Source organism: Pogona vitticeps, chromosome 2, assembly GCF_051106095.1.
Source record: "Pogona vitticeps strain Pit_001003342236 chromosome 2, PviZW2.1, whole genome shotgun sequence".
Lineage (NCBI taxonomy): Eukaryota > Metazoa > Chordata > Lepidosauria > Squamata > Agamidae > Pogona > Pogona vitticeps.
Genome location: NC_135784.1, coordinates 1,506,093 through 1,529,150, shown reverse-complemented (window position 1 = coordinate 1,529,150; position 23,058 = coordinate 1,506,093). Strand labels below are relative to the sequence as shown.

Here is a 23,058-nt window from a genome sequence, read left to right as displayed (position 1 = left end):
TGGACTTCTCAGTGAGGGAAACTGAGAAGATGACCATCATGCGATCTTTAATCAGTGGTAGCCTGGCTGAGGTCTATGCCGAGATGCCTGAGGAACTGATGAGAGATTTTGCAGAGTTTAAAAAACTGGTGTTTGCAAGACATGGGATAAATGCGGAACAGCTGAGACAAAGATTTAGGTCAATCACCAAAAAGCCAGAGCAGACTTTTACCCAAGTGGGGGCCCAATTCGTGAGGCTGCTTGAGAAATGGCTATCTCAGGAGGGGACAGAGACCTTTCAACAGCTTAAAGATTTGATAGCGCTGGAACAGTTCTATTCAGTCCTGCATGGGGAATTGAAATTCCAGGTGAGGGAAAGGAAACCAAAATCTGTGGTAGAAGCCGCCGAGATCGCAGATTTTATTTCGCAAATAAGAAAGCCCTTGGGTGAGGGGAAATCTGTAGGTAAACCCAAAGAAACCTACAGCAAGTACTCTCAGGGACCGGGGAAAAGCCAGCAAGGGGGAGGGGCCCATGGTGAAGGGAAGCCCTCAGACATGAAACCAAGACCTCAGATTTTGGAGGGAAAACCAAAGCAGGATGAGAAAGACTCAAAATACACCAGAAAATGTTATTTCTGTCAGGGAAAGGGCCATCTAATCTCAGAGTGTGAGAAATTAAAGCAGCTAAAAGGAATTGTGCCTCAGGATTCGAGTGGGACCAAGCCAAAAGCTGTGTTCTGTGTCCAGAAAGAGCAAGGCTCATTGTCACTGAGGGAGCCTGCTGCCATGGCGACTCAATCTGGAACAGCTACATCTGCTGATCAGGCTAAGGAAAATGGTCCTCTTGTGGAGGTCAAGCGATGCTTGCTCGTGAGAACAGATTCTCAATTGTTTGAGACAGCAGGGGTGGACGTAGGAATACTTGACCGTCAGTATAGGGGGCTGCGGGACACTTGTTCCCAGGTGACCCTGTGCCATCCAGATATTATTCCTAGGGAGTATGTAATCCCAAATAAGAGCATGAAGGTGGCAGGGATTGGAGGGCAGGTGATCTCTCTGCCAGTCGCGGAGGTACCTGTCAACTTTCAAGGCTGGAGGGGAGTTTGGCGGCTAGCGATTTCATCGACTCTGCCAGCAGCCGTGCTCGTGGGAAATGACCTGGCTGAACATGTGAAACGGGTGCTAGTGATTACACGTTCACAAGCCACCACGGGGACAGTTCAGGGGGGTAATGATGAGCCAGAGACGGAAGCAGGTGGGGGGAGTTCAGAAGCTGTGGTGGAAACCTTAACCACAGACAGCAGATTTGGACAAGAGCAAAAGGCAGACGCCACTCTCCAGAAGTGTTTTGAACAGGTGACTGACGCCCAGCTAACACCTGAAACCCCAGTGAGATTTCTGGAGAAAAAGGGGGTTTTATATAGAGAGACCCTGAGGAATATCTCAAAAGGGGGAGATGGGATCAGAAGTCAGCTGGTGGTACCTGAAAAGTATCGCCCCATGATCTTACAAAGGGGGCACTCTGACATGTTTGCTGCGCACTTAGGGGTGAACAAAACACAGCAGAGAATCACACAGAATTTTTACTGGCCTGACATAGGGAAGCAGGTCAGGGAGTTCTGTAAACAATGTGATGTGTGTCAAAGGCAGGGGAATAGCCACGACAGGACCAAAGCAAAGTTGTGCCCTTTGCCTGTGATTGACACTCCGTTCAAATGCATAGGGGTGGATATTGTGGGACCTTGGCCCAAGGCCACAAAGAGGGGGAACAGGTTCATTCTCACCATTGTGGACCATGCCACGAGGTACCCTGAAGCCATACCCTTGACTAACATTGAAACTAACACAGTGGCAGATGCCTTGGTGGGGTATATGTCCAGGATGGGATTTGCCTCAGAAATAATCACAGATTTGGGAGCATCATTCACATCAAAGCTCATGAAACGCTTATGGCAAATCTGTGGAATTAAGCACAAGGAAACCACTGCCTATCATCCTGAAAGTAATGGGTTAACTGAGAAGTTCAATGGGACTCTAATGCGCATGATTAGGGCTTACTTGGCAGAGAATCCAAACAATTGGGACCAGAAGCTGCAATCCCTTTTGTTTGCTTATCGATCAGTGCCACAAGCCAGTACCGGGTTCAGTCCATTTGAACTTTTATTTGGGAGAAGGATGAAAGGGCCCCTTGATTTGATCAAACAAAATTGGGAGCAGATCACCCAAGATGACCCACAAGACGTTGTGACATACATAGACACCTTGAGGAATGACCTAAAGAGAAACCTAGAGCTAGCAGCAGAGACCCTGCAAGCTCAAAAGGTCAGAAAGAAAGCTTGGGATGACCAGCAAGCCAGGGAGAGGCACTTTAACCCAGGGGAGGAAGTGCTTTGGCCTAGGCTCTACAAAGAGAACAAACTGCAGCTGGGTAGCCCAGAAATAAAATACTTGGGTCACATGGTAGGGGGAGGAGTGATAAAGCCCCTAGGGGCCAAAATAGAAGCCGTTCGTGATTGGCCTAGACCCAACACCAAGAAAAAAGTCAAATCATTTCTTGGGTTGGTGGGCTACTACAGAAAGTTCATCCCGAGGTTTAGCGAGATTGCGGCTCCGCTGACCAATCTGACGAGGAAGAAGGCTGATGACCGCATCCCGTGGACCAGCGACTGTGAGGCGGCGTTCCAGAGGTTGAAGGAGGCGCTCGTCCAGTATCCAGTGCTGCGTGCTCCAGACTTCGACCGGGAGTTCATCATCTACACCGATGCGTCTAACAGCGGGGTAGGAGCAGTTCTGTGCCAGGAGGATGAGAATGGTGACCAGCATCCAGTGTCCTACCTGAGTAGGAAACTTCAAAAAGGTGAGAGACATTTGGCAACCGTGGAGAAGGAGTGTTTGGCCATAGTCTACGCGATCCAGAAGGCCAAGCCTTACATCTGGGGAAGACATTTTGTTCTGTGCACTGACCATTCACCATTGCAATGGTTAAAGACAATGAAAACCCACAATAGCAAACTTATGAGGTGGGCTTTAAACCTACAGGACTATGACTTTGAAGTGAAGGTGGTCAGAGGGTCAGTGAACTGTGTTGCTGACGCCTTGTCAAGAAGACCTGAAGATTGAAGACGGCGAAAGAAACATGGACTATGTATATATATTGATGACAAAAAGTTAAATGTACCTGTTTTTTGAACTTGGTTTGTATGAATAAAGGTAAATTGATGTAATGTATATGGTAAATGTTTAAATGCCTAATTGCTATGGTTAACTTAGAATGTAAGTATCAGTAAGTATGATATGGTATGTATAACTGTTGTTGTGTGTTTTATCCAGGTTGTTTTTTGGGAAAAAGCACCTTAGCTTTCCCCCTACAAAACAACTTATAAAGAGGGGAGGTGTTACATACAGCACTGATGTTACCTGTCTGTCATGGGTTTGGAGGGAAAGTTCCATCCTATGGAGAGTGGAAGGCGGGACATCAGGAGGAGGGGCTGTACTGTATATAAATGTGAAGCCTGTGTGGTGAAAGGGAGACGCTGGGATGTGACGAAGCAGCAGCTGGGAAGAAGCTGGTGTGGGAGTCTGTGTGTCAGACAGGGTACTACTGTGTGTCAGAGTACCAACCTGATAGGTTCAGGTGTCTGTTGGGTAGCCAGAACTGATAGGTTCAGGGTCTGTGCTTCAAGTTAAGGGTTCTGTGTGAACCAAACTGTGTGTATGTATGAGTGAAACTAAGCCACGTTACTAAATCTTATTCACCTGATCATTTTATTTTCCCTGTGTGTGATTTAAATAAACCTTGTTCTTTTATTTGTTTAAAAATCCATCCCTGGTCTGTGTGACTTCTTATAGGGAATGGTTGGTGGCAGCTTAGTTAAGTGTGGCAGATCCCAGTAGGTCTGGGTTTGTCACACTATCATCTGCTGCAATCCCCTTCATGGATTGCTGCCTTGTCGTGGCGCAGAGAAGCTATGGGCTATGCCGTGCAGGGACACCCAAGACGGACAGGACATAGCGGAGAGTTCCAACTAAACGAAATCCACCTGGAGTAGGAACTGCCAATGCCACTCCAGTATTTTTGCCAAGAACGCCCCATGATCAGAAACAAAAGGCTAATAGATATGACGCTGGAAGATGGGCCCCTCAGGTCGGAAGGCATCCAACATGCTACTGAGGAAGAGCAGAGGACAAGTACAAGTAGCTCCAGAGCTAATGAAGTGGTTGGGCCAAAGCTGAAAGGACGCTCAGCTGTGGACGTGCCTGGAAGTGAAAGGAAAGTCCGATGCTGGAAAGAAAAATACTGCATAGGAACCTGGAATGTAAGATCTATGACAATGTCTGCGAAGCTACCAACATGAATTTGACAGAACTCCAGGAGACAGTGGAAGAGAGGAGGGCCTGGCGTGCTCTGGTCCATGGGGTCATGAAGAGTCGGACACGACTAAACAACTAAACGAAACGAATCATCTGCTGCAATTGTGGAAGAACTTGTTCCTGGAGAGTTAACCCCAGCAAATATTATCCATACTGAATATTTCTTTTATAATTATAGGAATGCAAGGGCAGTGGTTACTTTCCACGAGAGTCTATTGGTTAGCAAATTATACAGAAGAAAGTGGGATTATTTTTAAAATTGGACGGATCATCTCTAGGCAGTTTGAAAATACAGCTAGTCCCGTGGCCCTGGTAAAGAGGAGCTAATGACACCCATCAACCACAGTGACAGATAATCTCTTCTCCTTAGCACAACAATACACACAACAAGACACACTAATCACCCAATCTCCTGAAAAGGACAAAAGCTGATCTTGCAGCCATAAATACTGCACTCCCACGCCAACTACACCAGAGCACAGAGTGCTGTCCTCTGAAGATGCCGGCCACAGAGACTGGCGAAACGTTAGGAAGAACAACCTTCAGAACATGGCCAAAGAGCCTGAAAAACCCAAAACAACAAAAGAGGAGAATAGTTAAGGACCTGTATGGGAAACAAGAACTAGAAAGAGAAAAGGGCAGAGAAGATCTTATACAGGGGGGAGATGAAGAAACTCATCCCATTTTCAATCATTATATAGAAACTAGAAATTGCAAGAACGAGTCCATTCCTAAATGGTTAAGTCTTCCAATTCAGGTTCAAGGGAAGCAAGATTCCTCCTTAGGGAAGGAATCGCTCATTAAGGAGGATTTAGCCCTTCTAGACTCCTATTGTGCTTTGCCATTAGTGCCACAAAACAAAATCATTGCAAAACTAGAGGTCTTAAAAGTGTGATTGTTACAAATAAGCAATAAGTTCAAGGGGGCCAATTGGGTAAAAAATGGTCCTCGTTCAGTGGAAATTGAATCGCGTAAAAATGAGCTAACACCAGAGAGTGGGAAGGACAAAACAGACCTCAAGGTAATATCAGGTAAACAGATAGGTTTAGATGTGGCTGTGTTGCCCCATGAATCAATACACTCACAAGCAGAGCTGATTGAAGGTTTGGGGGAGGCGGAGGCTGGAGATCTAGGAAAGCAGAGGGGGCCTGAAAGGATTACAAATTGACTGAGTATACCTCGGGAGACAGATATGACTGAACAACCACATGGTCTGTCAATGGTATGTTCCATACAGACCCAAGATTCCAAATCAGAGCAATCAAATGCATTAGCAGGCATTATCTCTGGGTGGACGACGACAGGAAACAAGTCCTTTCTGTCTAAATACTCAGTATTAGCACTTCAAGAAACATGGCTCCCTGAGATGGAAAATTTAGTGGTGCTGGGTTTTCAAACTTGGGTAAAACCAGCACAGAAAATGAACGAGAAAGGTAGAGCCATCACGGATTGAGCAGATCTACTGAAGCAAGATCTAGGTTGGGAAGGTAGTACGATTAAGACAATCATATCTGACAATAAGATCAAGACTCAAGACCCGATGTTAATGTTGGTAAATGTGTATATTCCGCTCATCTTACCCCATTAGATATCTGGCTGCACCTGGAACGTAGTATAAGGTTTCCAAATGCAACGCCTATATTATTGGGCGATTTTAATGCAAGAATTGAGAATGATTTGTCAAAGGTTGCAGAAAAATGTGGGATTTTGGATGATGACTCTCTCCCTTCTGCTTTTGCCTTCTCGGGACCCTCGTTCTGGAAGGAGGCAGAGCAGAAATCTCTCTCCAGCGACGCAAAGAATAGAAAAAGATTCCCCCCCCCCAAGCAAAGCAGGGAGGAAACCCTCCTCCCCCTCCCGCAGTTGATCTCCACCCTGGGATCTCCAGGGGAGAGGGATCTGGTCTGCCCCCTCCTCTCTCCTGGATTCGATCCCCCCCCCCGTACAAGAGCCACTGAAGGATCACCTCCTGAAGGGTCCCAAAAGGTCAGTCAGTGGAGTTTGTGTGTCTGTGTCTGTGTGAATGTGTTGCCTGCCTCAGGCCCCTCCTCCCAGCTGACCCCCCTCCCAAATTTTCAGCCTCGGCCCCCCCTTTCTGCCCCCCTCCTGCCAATCTCCCTCCCTCCCCCCCCACCTTCCTCTTCCTCCCATTCAGGGCGTGGGAGCCTTAAAACCCCTTTCCCCACTTTTGCAGGTGGGGGGAGGGGTGGGGGACTTTGGGGGGAGGAAGGGAGGGGGAAGAGAGCCCCCCCCGGGACTTTCCTCTCCTTCCTTTTCTGGACCGCCATCGAGGAGAAAGTCGGAGGGGGGAGAAGTTCTCCTCCAAGGAAAACTGAGGTTGAGGGCCCCCCCCTCCATGCACGCACCAAAGACACACACGGTGGGGGGGGCGTGGGGGGGAGGAAATCTGTCTGCTTCACGGGGGCGGGCGATCCCAATGTGACAAACCCAGACCTACTGGGATCTGCCACACGTTTACTAAGCTGCCACCAACCATTCCCTGTAAGAAGTCACACAGACCAGGGATGGATTTTTAAACAATAAAAAGAATAAGGTTTATTTAAATACACACAGGGAAAAATAAAACAATCAGGTGAATAAGATAAAGTAACGTGGCTTATTCTCACTCATACATACACACAGTTTGGTTCACACAGAACCCTTAACTTAAAGCACAGACCCTGAACCTATCAGTTCTGGCTAACCAACAGGCACCTGAACCTATCAGGTTGGTACTCTGACACACAGTAGTACCCTGTCTGACACACAGACTCCCACAACAGCTCCTTCTTCCCAGCTGCTGCTTCGTCACATCCCAGTGTCTCACAGTGTCTCTCTTTCACCACACAGGCATCACATATTTATACAGTACAGCCCCTCCTCCTGATGTCCCGCCTTCCACTCCCCATAGGATGGAACTTTCCCTCCAAACCCATGACAGACAGGTAACATCAGTGCTGTATGTAACACCTCCCCTCTTTATAAGTTGTTTTGTAGGGGGAAAGCTAACGTGCTTTTCACCAAAAAAACAACCTGGATAAAACACACAACAACAGTTATACATACCATATTATACTTACTCATACTTACATTCTAAGTTAACCATAGCAATTAGGCATTTAAACATTTTACCATATACAGTACATCAATTTACCTTTATTCATACAAACCAAATTCAAAACCAGGTACATTTATCTTTTTTGTCACCATTATATACACATAGTCCATGTTCTTTCGCCGTCTTCAATCTTCAGGTCTTCTTGATAAGGCGTCAGCAACACAGTTCACTGACCCTCTGACCACCTTCACTTCAAAGTCATAGTCCTGTAGGTTTAAAGCCCACCTCATAAGTTTGCTATTGTGGGTTTTCATTGTCTTTAACCATTGCAATGGTGAATGGTCAGTACACAGAATAAAATGTCTTCCCCAGATGTAAGGCTTGGCCTTCTGGATCGCGTAGACTATGGCCAAACACTCCTTCTCCACGGTTGCCAAATGTCTCTCACCTTTTTGAAGTTTCCTACTCAGGTAGGACACTGGATGCTGGTCACCATTCTCATCCTCCTGGCACAGAACTGCTCCTACCCCGCTGTTAGACGCATCGGTGTAGATGATGAACTCCCGGTCGAAGTCTGGAGCACGCAGCACAGGATAGTTGATTAACGCCTCCTTCAACCTCTGGAACGCCGCCTCACAGTCGCTGGTCCACGGGATGCGGTCATCAGCCTTCTTCCTCGTCAGATCGGTCAGCGGAGCCGCAATCTCGCTAAACCTCGGGATGAACTTTCTGTAGTAGCCCACCAACCCAAGAAATGATTTGACTTTTTTCTTGGTGTTGGGTCTAGGCCAATCACGAACAGCTTCTATTTTGGCCTCCAGGGGTTTTATCATTCCTCCCCCTACCATGTGACCCAAGTATTTTATTTCTGGGCTACCCAGCTGACACTTGCTGGCCTTTACTGTTAGCCCTGCTGCACTTAACCTCTGCAGCACTAACTCCAGGTGTATCAGGTGATCTTCCCAGGTATTACTGAAGATCCCTATGTCGTCAATGTAGGCCACTGTAAAGTCACTGAGCCCTGCCAAGGTCTGGTCCATCAGCCTTTGGAATGTGGCTGGTGCATTTCTGAGACCAAAGCTCAGGACTCGAAACTCATAGAGACCAAAAGGGCTGCAAAAGGCAGTCTTTTCTTGATCCCTGGGATCAATTCTTAATTGCCAATATCCCTTTACCAGGTCCAATGATGAGATGAACCGACAACCCCCTATGGTTTCAATCAGGTTGTCTAGCCTGGGCATTGGGTAGGCATCAGGAGTGGTTACACGGTTTAACTTCCTGTAATCGACACAAAACCTAATGCTCCCATCAGGCTTGTCCACAAGGACTATCGGAGAGGACCAAGGACTAGAAGAGGGGACGATTATGTTTTCCCTCAGCATCTCGTCCAGCTCCTTCCGCACCTTGTCCCTATAGGGTCCCGTTACTCGGTATGGGGATACTGCCTGCGGGGGTGCATCCCCTGTGTGGATCCGATGCATCACTCCCTTCACTATCCCCGGCTTGTTGGAAAACACCTGTTGATATTTACTAAGCAGCATTTTTAGTTCTTGCTGCTGGTCTTGGGTGAGTGCAGGACTGATCTTTACCTCCTCTGGGTTGTATTTTACTTCCCCTCTACCCTCCCAGAAGGGTAATTCCGCTTCCTCACTCTCAGCTGCTTTTATCGCGAATAAAACCCTCTGTTCCCCTCTGTAGTAGGGTTTTAGGGCATTCACATGAACCACCCTCCTTGCTTGGTTCTCCTCCTGCTCGATTAGGTAGTTCAGGTCTGACATCTTGGAAATGACCCTATATGGTCCTGCCCATTTGAGCTGCAGTTTATTCTCTCTGCAGGGCCTAAGCCAAAGCACTTCCTCCCCTGGGTCAAAGTGCCTCTCTCTAGCTTTGTGGTCATACCATGTTTTCTGTCTGACCTTCTGAGCTTGCAGGTTTTCTGCTGCCAGCTCTAGATTTCTCCTTAGGTCATTCATCAAGGTGACTATGTATGTCACAACGTCTTGTGGGTCATCCTGGGTGATCTGCTCCCAATTTTGCTTGATCAAATCAAGGGGCCCTTTCACCCCTAAGTGTGCAGCAGACATGTCAGAGTGACCCCTTTGTAAGATCATGGGGCGATACTTTTCAGGTACCACCAGCTGACTTCTGATCCCATCTCCCCCTTTTGAGATATTCCTCAGGGTCTCTCTATATAAAATCCCCTTTTTCTCCAGAAATCTCACTGGGGTTTCAGGTGTTAGCTGGGCGTCAGTCACCTGTTCAAAACACTTTTGGAGAGTGGCGTCTGCCTTTTGCTCCTGTCCAAATCTGCTGTCTGTGGTTAAGGTTTCCACCACAGCTTCTGAACTCCCCTCTGCTTCCGTCTCTGGCTCATCATTACCCCCCTGAACTGTCCCCGTGGTGGCTTGTGAGCGTGTAATCACTAGCACCCGTTTCACATGTTCAGCCAGGTCATTTCCCACGAGCACGGCTGCTGGCAGAGTCGATGAAATCGCTAGCCGCCAATCTCCCCTCCAGCCTTGAAAGTTGACAGGTACCTCTGCTACTGGCAGAGAGATTACCTGCCCCTCAATCCCTGCCACCTTCATGCTCTCATTTGGGATTATAAACTCCCTAGGAATAATATCTGGATGGCACAGGGTTACCTGGGAACAAGTGTCCCGCAGCCCCCTATACTGTCGGTCAAGTATTCCTACGTCCACCCCTGCTGTCTCAAACAACTGAGAATCTGTTTTCACCAGCAAGCAGCGTTTTACCTCCACAAGAGGACCATTTTCCTCAGCCTGATCAGCAAAGGTAGCTGTTCCAGACTGAGTAGTCATGGCAACCGGCTCCCTCAGTGACACTGAGCCTTGCTCTTTCTGGACACAGAACACAGCTTTTGGCTTGGTCCCACTAGCATTCTGAGGCACCATTCCTTTTAGCTGCTTTAATTTCTCACACTCTGAGATTAGATGACCCTTTCCCTGACAGAAATAGCATTTTCTGGTGTATTTTGATTCTCTCTCATCTTGTTTTGGTTTTCCCTCCAAAATCTGAGGTCTTGGTTTCATGTCTGAGGGCTTCCCTTCACCATGGGCCCCTCCCCCTTGCTGGCTTTTCCCCGGTCCCTGAGAGTACTTGCTGTAGGTTTCTTTGGGTTTACCTACAGATTTCCCCTCACCCAAGGGCTTTCTTATTTGGGAAATAAAATCTGCGATCTCTGCGGCTGCTGCCACAGATTTCGGTTTCCTTTCCCTCACCTGGAATTTCAATTCCCCATGCAGGACTGAATAGAACTGTTCCAGTGCTATCAAGTCTTTAAGCTGCTCATAGGTCTCTGTCCCCTCCTGAGATAGCCATTTCTCAAGCAGCCTCACCAATTGGGCCCCCACTTGGGTAAAAGTCTGTTCTGGTTTCTTGGTGAGGGACCTGAATCTTTGTCTCAGCTGCTCTGCATTTATCCCATGTCTTGCAAACACCAGTTTTTTAAACTCTGCAAAATCTTTCATCAGTTCCTCAGGCATCTCGGCATAAACCTCAGCCAGGCTACCACTGATTAAAGATCGCATGATGGTCATCTTCTCAGTTTCCCTCACTGAGAAGTCCACAAACGCTCTTTCCACTAAGGAAAAGAACACCTCAGGACAATCTCCCTTGTGGTACACAGGGAATTTCTTCAGGTCAGCTTTAGACAGTTGGCCTCCCTCAGAATCCCTATTGTTATTATTGTTCTGGTTCATCAGTTCCAATTTTTTTAATTCAAACGCCATTTTCTCTCTCTCCAATCTTTCCTCCCTCTCCATTCTCTCTCTCTCTAATCTTTCTTCTCTTTCCAATCTCTCTATTTCAAATTGCCTCTGCCTTTCCCTTTCCCTTTCCTCCACTTCAAATTGCCTCATCCTCAGTTCATGCTGTTGGGCTATGAGCATTTTTCTAAGTTCTGGGTTCTGCTCTCCCGTGCTGTCACCCTGCACTGAGCCAAATTCATCCTCAGAACCTTGGTCAATCTGGGGGTCTTTCACTTCACTCATGTCTGCTACTTGGCTTCGAGTCAAGGGCATAATCCCCCCCTCAGAACAGGCTGCTTTAAAAAGTCAAGCCTCAAAATAAAACGACCACTTTTTTCCTTCTTGCCTCAGAACCAGCTCTCCCTAGAGATTGCTGCTGTTCTTCAGCACTAACTTGCAACAGTATCGAGTCAGAGCCTACCCCCCTCTCTGCTGGGCCTCTCAGCTGGCAAGCTAGCTCACTGTTACTATGCAGTTTTGCCTCAGCTTTTTCCCGCCAAAACTAGGCTGCCTCAGAGCACCTTAATCTAAGTCTCCCCAGTTGGCACGTTCTTCTACTAGCGCACCTCCCCGTGAGGTACACCTAGAAGATTACCTACGCGCCTCAGACTGTCCCTGACTAGACCCCCCTTGCTCTGGGCACACTTGCCAAGGCTTTGCTGGACCACTGGACAACTGGACCAGTCGTATCCCACACGCTGGACACCAATCAATGTGACAAACCCAGACCTACTGGGATCTGCCACACGTTTACTAAGCTGCCACCAACCATTCCCTGTAAGAAGTCACACAGACCAGGGATGGATTTTTAAACAATAAAAAGAATAAGGTTTATTTAAATACACACAGGGAAAAATAAAACAATCAGGTGAATAAGATAAAGTAACGTGGCTTATTCTCACTCATACATACACACAGTTTGGTTCACACAGAACCCTTAACTTAAAGCACAGACCCTGAACCTATCAGTTCTGGCTAACCAACAGGCACCTGAACCTATCAGGTTGGTACTCTGACACACAGTAGTACCCTGTCTGACACACAGACTCCCACAACAGCTCCTTCTTCCCAGCTGCTGCTTCGTCACATCCCAGTGTCTCACAGTGTCTCTCTTTCACCACACAGGCATCACATATTTATACAGTACAGCCCCTCCTCCTGATGTCCCGCCTTCCACTCCCCATAGGATGGAACTTTCCCTCCAAACCCATGACAGACAGGTAACATCAGTGCTGTATGTAACACCCCCCCCCCCGCGTAATATCACAAACTACGAGAGACTCGGGAGGAAAGAAGGGCCCTTCCCCCCTTGGAGGGAGTATGCCTTCCTTTTTTTAACCCCCCCCAAAATATTATGCACCCCCCCTCCCCCCCCCCAATGGCTCACCTCCTTGTAGGTCCCGAGGCCGGCGGGGAAACTCGGCACAGCGCCCTCCCCAGAGACCATAGAGACGGGAGGGGACAGACGGGCGGCCTCCCCACCGCTTCCGGTTTGGAGAAAGGCGGGGGGGGCAAGGGAGGAGCTCCTTCTCTCCTCTTTCGTAGCTCTAGGTTCCCCCCTCCCAGTCGGGGGGGGGTGTAGAAGCGAGGGAGGGTCACGTGATCTGCCCTTCCTGCCCCCCCCCCCGGCCCATCTCCCCTCCACCCCCTTTGGATCCTTGGCTTTTTCTCCTTTAAACACAAGAACCCCCTCCTTTTGTCCCCCCCCCGGAGCACATGACCTTCTTCTTCTTATAAGGAGGATAAAAAGAAAGGGTTTTGTGTTTTGTGAAGCTGCTAAAACTAGAAGAGAATTTTTTTTAAAAAAATATCATTATTAATACTAATATTTCCCCTTGCCTTCCGCAGGAAACAGAAGAGCATCGGAGAAAACTGGGAAAGGAGGGGCTGGAAGGAGGAGGATGGTTGGGCAAGGGGGGGGAACAAATTTTTGTACAACAGAGAACACCCCATCTCTCTCTCTCACACACACACATACACGCACACGGAGACAGGCGGGGACTAAAGGGTTAAAGGCAGCGAATCCGGCTCTCAAACACTCCGGAGGAGGAGGAGATGATGGAGAGGAAAGGAGAGGAGGAGATGATGAGGCGTCATCACCCCCACCCTGACTTAAGCTGGGGCACCTCTGGGGAGGGGCACGTGGATCGTCAGGGGAGCAGCCGGCCGCTTATGGGGCGGAGGCGCTGGGCAGGGGGGGCCCAGATGATGGGGGGGTGAGGGAAGGGCGGGGCTGGGGAGAGGGGGAGCCCCAGAGGCATCGCCCCCCCTTTGGTTTTAAATGGGACTGTGGAAAGGGGAGGAAACACAGGAAACCCCCCCCAGGCTAGGAGGGGGGGACCTTGTCCTCTCTGAACAAGGATCCATTCTCATTGGGGGTGATGATGGTGATGCCACCAAGTCTCTCCGATTGTCCTCCCACAGACTCCAGAGACCTGGGTTCAAATTCTCTTCTCAAACCCCCCAATTGACGTGGTTGTAGATCCGGAGTAATAATCCAGCCACGGGTTTATTATTTGAGGGTGCGTTTGTGGGTCTGACTCCCCTCACTCCACACGCCCGGGATTGTGAGCGCGGCTTGTATAATCGTTTTAAAACGGCAGGGCTGGAAGAGACCCTCTGGATCATGCAGCCCCCCCCCCCTTTAGAGGAGGCACAGTGGGGGAATCGAACTCGCAACCTCCGGCTCCGCAGCCACAGACCCAAAGGGGGGAGCGTTTGACGTTTTTGCCAATCCGGAGAGAAAGGAGAAGGGCCCCCCTCCCCCCCCTCTCTCCTTCCCTTTGTTTGAACTCCCCAGCCCCCATCATCATCAACATCATCTTCCGTCGCCTGCTCTCAGACCCTCCCCTCCCCGCAGGCTCTTCATTCATGGAAACATTTCAGGAGAACGTAGAGCTATGGAGGAGGTAGAGGGGGCTCCTCCTGGGGGGGGCTTCTCAAACGGGAATCAGCGCGCCTGCCTCTTCTTCTGCCCCCCTCCACTTCTCAAGTCCTGGGGAATCCCCTTTGCGAAAAAGGGCTCCTCGGGAGTTTCTGGCAGAACCTTCGGTGCATCCCCTGTATCGGGTGGGGTGGAGATCTCCAGGCATATTGGGGGGGGGCGAGGAAAGACTTCTCTCTGTGCAAAAGGTTTTGCAAGGCAGGCTCCCCCCCCCGGGGATCATCAGGTGGGAGACGGGATCCTGGGTGGGGGAGGGGAGGGAGACTCTGACACCCTCCCCCCATGTCTCCTCCTCATAGACGACCTACCACCCCCCCAACAAACAAACACACGTTTTTACCCTGAATCCTGCAGGCACTGGTGGGTGTAAAAAAAAGGGAAGGAAAGAAAAGGAAATTGACTCTTCCCCCCCGCCCCTTATTTTTCCCTTTTCCAGCCAAATTCTCAAGCTTGTCCCCCCTCCTTGTGGGGAAATCCCAGCCCCTCCCTCTTTCCCAAATCTTGGGGAAAGATGCAATCCCCCCCCCCCGGGAAAGGGGCCAAGAAGGTGCCGGGAGGAAGATGAGAAAGAAAGGGCTGCCAAGCAGGAGGAAGGGGAGCCAGAGGGTTGGGGGGGGAGAAGTTTTGGCGTGGGGGCCAAAACTCTAGAGGAGTAATGAGGCTCTGGCCTCAAGAAAACTTCTTAGAGTCCGGTGGAATGTGACACTTGGCAAGAGCTCAAGCCTTGAAACTTAAGGACGCTCGTTATGCAGAGCCTCCTAAAGCAAAATGCCTATATACCACCCCATAGCACTTCAAGCACTCTCTGGGCAGTTTACAAGTTAGTTATGCAGGCTACACATTGCCCCCCTCCCCCAGCAAGCTGGGTACTCATTTTACCAACCTCGGAAGGATGGGAAGCTGAGTCAACCTTGAGCCACTACCTGGGATTTGAACCCCAGGTCGTGAGCACAGTTTTAGCTGCAGTGCAGCAGATTAACCACTGCGCCACGAGGCTTCCATTCCTCCCACTTAACTTTAGCAAAGTCAGAGACTTGGGGGGGGGGGGGGAAGAACAACATGAGAGAGTTAATAGGGATTATAATATAATATGTAGTGATTGTAATATAAAATATTGGTTATGGCTACACATATATACAAGGCAAGATAAATTTGGCATAGTAACATTCAGAACAATATTGACATAGAAGGAAATGACCCCCAGACTTACTGCTGAGTGGCAAATGGTCTGTCGTGTCTCGGTTACATTTATTCCCAGGACAACCAATCACATTTCACCATTTACAGCTGGTCTTGCTTAACAATCAAGCATGACATCATCTTGTCACACCTGGAGGCTGTGTAAGTCATTACATTGGCTTTTACCTTACATTCCTGACTCTGCACTTCCAGTGCAATATTAAAATTTAACTCCCTGTTCACCAAAAGAACAAAATCCTGACAAGGAGGTGGGGGTGAGCTGGGTGGGAGGGGGCTGATGCAGAACCAACCCCCCCCCCTTTGAGCTGTGTCCATCTCCCAGGAAAATGAGTTGGGGGGGGGCTTTGAAACAAGGACTGAAGGGGAAGGCAGAAGATGATGGTGATGATGATGAAGAAATAGATGAGGAACGGATTAGAAGCAAAAGGGGGCTGGAGAGGGAGGGAGAGAAGACGCTCACCCCCCCCCCCACACACACAAGGGGGTTGAAATAAAACACAGGAAGGGACTGAACCTAGGGGTGGGGGGGGAAATCCCTGAAATGTGCAGGAAATGGGGAAAAGTATTTTTTGGGGGGGGAGTCTGAGGAAATGAGAAGAGAGCCAGAAGGAGGTGGATGAAGGTGTGTCAGCTTCTTGCTGTTAATGTGCAGAGTTCTGATTGAAGAAACACACACACATACTCTTCTTCTACAAAATGACATGTGTATTAACAAAAATATATACAGATATCCAAAGCAGCAGACCTTCGGCGTGGCTGCAAAAATAGAGGCAAAGTGCATAGAGGACAGTAGCATAGAGAAAAGAGAAGGATATACATTTACATTCACAATGTTCACGTATATACTCTTGAACTGATGCCTCTGTCCAATCACTTCATGTGTTGCATCATCTCCTTTACACGCGTGTTGCATCATCTTCTTCATAGTCACTATGACTCAGCAGTTGCACAGGTTATCATCATGGCAGTTCATTAATATTACCGTCTGGACCTGCTCAGGCCCATAAAATTCTCAATACTCTGACAAGGTGGGGGTCCAGAGTTTGGCCCTTGGGGAGGGGGAGGGAGGGGATCTGATGTCTGGGGGAGATGTCCCCCTCCCCCAAAGGCCAGAGAAAAGGATTTGGGGAGACTTTCTCCCTCCTGTGCCAACCTACCCCTCCCCTACCCCACCCCTGGTTCGGACGATCTCTGGGTCCCCTTGGGTGCCCCCTTTCAGATCCCTCTTGATCTGACCCCCATGGGGTTCCCTGGAGGGGTTCAGAGGGAAGATCCTTGCATGGGGGGGGGGAGGCTGTGTGGCCTAGTGGGAAGACCTGGGCCTTTTGAGGCAGAAAGTTGGAGAGAGGATTGGAAGCGATGCCCTCGACACCTGGCAAGAGACCCCGGCCAGTTCCTCTCGGGCTTCTGGCATAAGGTCCTTTATTGTGAACATATAGAATACCCATACTATTCTCTATTGTATTGACCTTCTGTCTGTTTTGTTTGGTTTTGCTCATTTTAAACTCTTCCTAGTGTAATTTAAGTTTATATTTTTATGTTAAACATGCTGGTAGGGGGGGATCATTTACACAGCTCTGATTTTCTTACACACTGCTGTGGAGCGAGAGGGGGAAGGCTTCAATCTATGGCAGATTGCCCCCTTGCTGGGGCCATTTTGGGGTGTAGACAAGCAGTACGACCAAGCGATGTGCGCCCTGAAATCACAGAAGGAAGCCTTTCATTGTTGTGCACACAGAACCTGCCTTATTCCGTTTAGCCTTTCGCCTTTCTGTGTGTCTGTGCACCCCAGGGACAAGGGAGGAGAGTGCCTTGGCTCTTGCACACTCTCCACAACACGGACATCCTTCACAACTGAACTTAGATGTACACATTGCACCATCAGCCACAGTTGGGGGACTCCAGGCAGAATTACCAAGGTGGGGGTCATGTCAGGGTCCTGGGGACCGAATATTCACATAATGGCATTTCGATCCCGTCCTTTTGTAGATGGCTCTGCTGTGGCACAAACTGAGCTTGGATGCTCTTTAGAACCCGAGGTACCAAAACTTCTTTGGGGCTCATTGTGAGAAGGCAGGGAAAGACCCTCAGGCTGGGAAAGGAGGAAAGGGAGCAGGAGAAGAGGAGGACCCAATACGAGACGGACGAACTCCCTCAAAGAAGCCCCAGCCTGGAGTTGATGCATGAGCTCAGCAGGAGCGTTGAGGACCGGGCAATTTGGAGAGCGCTCCTTCACAGGGTCATCAGAACCGAAGGAGAGCCCTCCTGAGACAATTCCATTACAGAACATAGAGGCTGACACTGTGGCAGATGCCTTAATAAATTATATGAGCTGATTGGGATTCAGTCCTTTGGAGTTGTTGCTACGACGGGGTGTGTGAGGACCTTTAGATTTGCTCCATATGAATTGGGAAGACCATAGGGAGAGTGACCCTGCAAAGGTCTATGGAGACAGCAGGAGAGAACCTAAGGGCTGCGCAGACCAAGCAGAAGACCTGGTATGACAGAAAAGCCCGAGAAAGAACATTTGGGCCTGAAGATGAAGTCCTTTTACTTAGGCCAGTCAAGGGTCATAAGTTACAATTAGCTTGGGAGGGTCCCTATAAAACAGTGTCAAAAATGAACAATGTAAATTATGTGATTCAAAAGGAAGAGGAGGGTTGCAAGGTGGTGCATATCAACATGCTCAAACCTTATTATAGAAGAAATCTCTGGATCCTATATGCTATCGGAGAGGACCCAGGTGGTAGCGAAATGTCAAAAGGTGACATCATTCCTGCCTGTCAGTCACAGGAGCTCAAGGGCTCCCTCCTCTGAGCCAAGGATAGGGCAAGAGAGACAGTTAGGGAGTTGGAGAGACAGTTAGAGAGTTAGAGAGAGTTAGGGACAGTTGAAGATGTGGAATGAGAGTTAGGGTTTAGGAGAACAAAGGAGAGGGTTAGTGAATTGAGCTAAGAGGGTTAGGAGAGCAAATGGAGAAGTTTAAACCATATTGAACAAGCAGGAAAGAAAGAAAGTATAAGCACTACAAGAGAGATATTGATTGAAAGCATACAGCAGTTTGGAATAAAATTGATGAAATAATCCAAAACGTATTAGCACCTGAAGCAGTTCATATGTGATTTTCCTTTTTATTTGTTTGATAATAAAAGAATGGCAGCATGAAGGGTGTGTACCTTTGTGAGATCCAAATACATAGGGGCAACAAAGGGTAGATCGCAACACTTGGGCTGAGCACAAAAAACATTTCAATGCCCCATTGTTGGACCTGACAACGAAGAAGGAGCCAGAGAGCATCAGATGGACCCGAGTGCCAGGAGTCCACCATCTTCACCAATGCATCAAATGCATCAAATGTCAGACTAGGGGCGGTGCTTTGCCAAGCAGATGGAGAAGGAGCTTTGCATCCAGTAACGTATATAAGAAATTACAACTGTGGGAGAAATATCTGTCAACTGTTACCACTATCCACATAAGCTTTTAATTTTAATTCATTTGAGGGTTGTAATATCAAACTGTTGAAAAGGAGTGCCTAGCAATGTTTTGGACTTTAGAGAAACTTAAACCATACATCTGGGGACATAAATTTACACAATGTGTTGGTGCAAAACTGGCATAAAGTTAGAAGAGTCTTGTCCAGTCCAGGCAGTACAAATAACCCCCCCCACACACACACACAGGCACCTTCTACCAACACCAAAGTATATTTACAGTATATACAGCAGTTCCAACCGGCAGCATAACAGGATGACATCCAAGGAAGAGATCCGATACATCTTCAGTACATCTGTTGGTGAAAAAACTTCATCATAACGCACATTTTTCTTTTGTTTGTATCCCTGAGCCACATACATTACAATCCAAATAATTCTTACAAGGTTTCATTCTCAAAACTTTTGCCATGCTTTCCATTTTTTTGCACTACCCTGAATTTAGCATGACCCAGTCTCCTGTGCATCAAATGGGCACACTGGTCATGTGGTGGTGTGTTTTTGACCAGAGCATGTGTTACATTGTGTTGTGTTCTCAAATGTAGCATATACAAATTATTTTCAAGCTTTGCTGTAGCACAAATTCTGTTCTCTTTCTTAGTTATACATGTGCTTTCAGCAAATGTAACTTCCTCCAGGAGGGCCTGGAGCTGATCGGCCACCATCCTCTCGATCACTTTACTCAAGAAGGAAACATTGGCAACGGGCCTATAATTCCCAATTTCATCTGTCACAAAATTAGGTTTCTTTTGAATGGACCTAATGAGTGTCTCCTTGAGGGCAGGGGAAACTATGCCCTCCTGGAAAAACCCATTAATGATTGCAGTGTCCCATTCTGTTGTTACTGGCTTGGCTGCTTTGAAGATCTAAGCCTGGCAAGGGTCAAAATTCTGTCTACCTCACTGGACATCACAGGTTGAAAGCAAGTTAATCTTGGCGGACAAGACAATGCACTGGACATAGCTTCAGCTACTGCCTGTAAAAAGGGATCAAGAGCGTCTAACTGAAGGGCTTCTGACTGAAGCTCTTTCTCATCGTGTCTCCCCCATATAAGTTCTTTGATGTAAACCAAGGCTATTGCTGTGACTTAAACTCCTTCCACATTCCATATATTCATACGGTTTCTCCCGTGTGAGTTCTTTGATGTTTAGTATATGATCCCCTGTCACTGAAGCTCTTTCCACATTCCATGCATTTATACGGTTTCTCCCCTGTGTGAGTTCTTAGATGATTAGTATATGATCCATAGACACTGAAGCTCTTTCCACATCCCATGCATTTATACGGTTTCTCCCCTGTGTGAGTTCTTAGATGATTAGTATATGATCCATAGACACTGAAGCTTTTTTCACATTCCATACATTTATAGGGTTTCTCCCCTGTGTGAGATCGTTGATGGGAACTCAGGCTACTATTCTGACTGAAGCTCTTTCCACAATCAAAACATTTATATGGTTTCTCCCCAGTGTGAGTTCGTTGATGGGAATTCAGGGCACTGCTGTGACTGAAGCTCTTTCCACATTGCATGCATTTATATGGTTTCTCCCCAGTGTGAGTTCTTTGATGTAACCTCAGTTTACCGCTCTCAATGAAACTCTTTCCACATTCCATGCATTTATATGGTTTCTCCCCAGTGTGAGTCCTTTTATGTTTAGTATGTGATCCCCAATCACTGAAGCTCTTTCCACATTCCGTGCACTTATATGGTTTCTCGCCTGTGTGAGTTCGTTTATGGGACCTAAGGTTAGAGTTCTGACTGAAGCTCTTTCCACATTCCATGCATTTATACGGTTTCTCCCCTGTGTGAATACTTTGATGAGAACTAAGGTGATGGCTCTGACTGAAGCTCTTTCCACATTCCATGCATTCATATGGTTTCTCTCCAGTGTGAATTCGTTGATGTGAACTAAGGTGATAGCTCTTACTGAAGCTCTTTCCACATTCCATGCATTTATATGGTTTCTCGCCTGTGTGAGTTCGTTGATGTTTAGTATATGATGCCCTGACACTGAAGCTCTTTCCACATTCCATACATTTATATGGTTTCTCCCCACTGTGAGTTCTTTGATGGAAACTACTTTCACTGCTCAGAAGTTCTTTCTACAATCCATGTGTTTATAGTCTTCCCACTGTGTTAGTTCTTTGACTGAAAGTTAGTTCTTTCTACTAATGCTACTGGTAAGGCTGAAGCATTTATATTGCTTTTTTCATGTGAGTTCTTTCATGTAAATTCATGTGATTTCTCCCCTCTTTTCAGTCACAGAAGAAGTAGATCCATATAATTCTGAGTCTCCTGTTTCTTACCTGATGGAGAAAAGAGAAGAGGGCAGAACAGAAGGAAATCTCACTGGGGATCAAGTTAAGGGTTTGGCTCTGTGTATGACTCATGAGAAAGGAGGAACACCACAGCTACATCAAGGCCAGCAGAAGGAGAGGGTCAAGTTCCTTCTGGCTTCATTTCTTTGGTTGTGAAACTCCTAACATGGCTCTCCCCCTTTTTTTCTGAATAAAATACAAGGGGAAGAAAAGACTTCAGAATTGCTTTGCTTTTTCTAAAGCAGGCAGACACGGCTACAGAAATGAAACGTTTTAGCGTGAGAATTTCCTGGATCCTTATATCTACATGACATTATCCCAATTTTAGGCTATGCTTGGAAGAGAAAAATACGAAAAGTAAAGATAAGAAGATCATAAATTGTTGTTGCTTAGTATGAACTAAACTAAGGAAAGCATCAGACTACCTGCAGTGTTTCGGCCAAAATCTGGGGCATTTGAAGGTTATTCATCCCTTGTCCCACCCTAGGAACCCGCTTTTATTGATAAATACAAATAAGTAATTACAAGAAAAAGGAGGTTACTTATATTACAGTTATTGAATCATGTCCACTTCAGAAAGTAGTGATGGGGCCTAATCAGGTAGGATTTGTAAATTCCCCCCCCCCAGTAGTACAGAAATAAGGAGTTTTAAGAAGGGGATGAAGTCATTGATAGACGAACCAACAGAACTAGCAGGGCAGATAGATCATTTCCTAGAGCCAAATGTATATACCTGGGGGTGGGAGAGTATGTCTATTCCCCAATTATTTACTAGGGAAGAGAGAACAGATGATTCGTAGGGCCGAATGGGAGGAGGAACATCCACCCGGGGCAAACCAGGCACCAGCAGACCAGAAATATCCTAATCAAAACCCGCAATGGTATCATCAGAATGCTGGCCAGAGAACTAACATGCATGATCTAAGACGTTTAATAATAAGGGGAATAAAATTGGCCACCCCTAAATCACAAAATACTAGGAAGAAGTGGGAAAAGATAGAAAATTGGAGTGATGAATCTATGGAAGCAAAGAGAGTATATGTGAAAAGGGAGGATGAGAACCAGGAGCAGAAGTTGAAGCTTATGGTTAATACAGTAGAACAAATTAACAACAACAACAACAACAACAACAACAACAACAAACCAGGTGTGTCAGATTGGACTAGAGAAGAAAAATCCTTAGTGGAAGTGGTCAAGAAAGATCTTGTGACAGGACCAGTCTTGTCGTTTCCACGACTAGATATAAGCCATTCTACCTTTTCATGAATGCAGAGGTTGGGAGTGCAAACCCAAAAGTGGGGAGAACAGAAACCACCTGTAGCCTCTCTCTCGAAGCTCTTAGACCCTGTGTGCAAAGGGTGGCCAGAGTGTGTCCAGTCAGTAGCAGCTACAGCTATTCTAGTGGAAAAAAGAAGCTGGTTTTTGAATCATTGCTCTTTTACAACCGGGCCTTACATTTATCGAAGTCAAGAGACGGAACAATATACACAGATTCAAAATATGCTTATGGAGTGGTACATACCTTTGGAAAAATTTGGAGAGAAAGAGGCCTGATTAAGAGCAGAGGAAAGCAGTTGGTGCCTGAAGAATTAACAAGGCAGGTATGGGAGGCTCTTGCAAGCCAAAGCAACATTTTGCGACCAGAATGGAGTAATAAGGTCTTTAAAGGGCACTGTGGATCACAAGCTAAACCTAAAGGTTGGAAGCAGTCTTGAATTAAAAGTATATGGAGATGCTGACTAGGTAGCTGATCCTGCAGATAGAAAGGCAATTTCTAGTTTAGCAGTCTATCTGGGGGAGGCTTGTGTGATCTGGATGTCCAGGAAAGAAGCAGGAATTTCCACTAGTGACACAGAAGCAGGAATGCATGAGTTAACTAAAGAACGAGTGTGGATCAGGCAGTTACTTCAAGATTTAAATGTTAATG

At 47.3% G+C, this 23,058-nt stretch overlaps 1 protein-coding gene across 2 annotated transcripts in view; it reads right to left on the bottom strand.

The window, feature by feature from the left end:
- Positions 1–23,058, bottom strand: part of LOC144587238 (uncharacterized) — a 42,911-nt gene that overhangs the window by 17,608 nt on the left and 2,245 nt on the right. The window contains exon 1 of one of the 2 annotated variants that reach the window (XM_078387203.1): positions 12,568–12,711. The exons of the other annotated variant lie outside the window; for it this stretch is intronic. The gene's annotated coding sequence lies outside the window, so the exon portion shown is untranslated. Of the gene's footprint in view, positions 1–12,567; positions 12,712–23,058 lie in introns of those variants that run through there. 2 annotated transcript variants of the gene reach the window in all.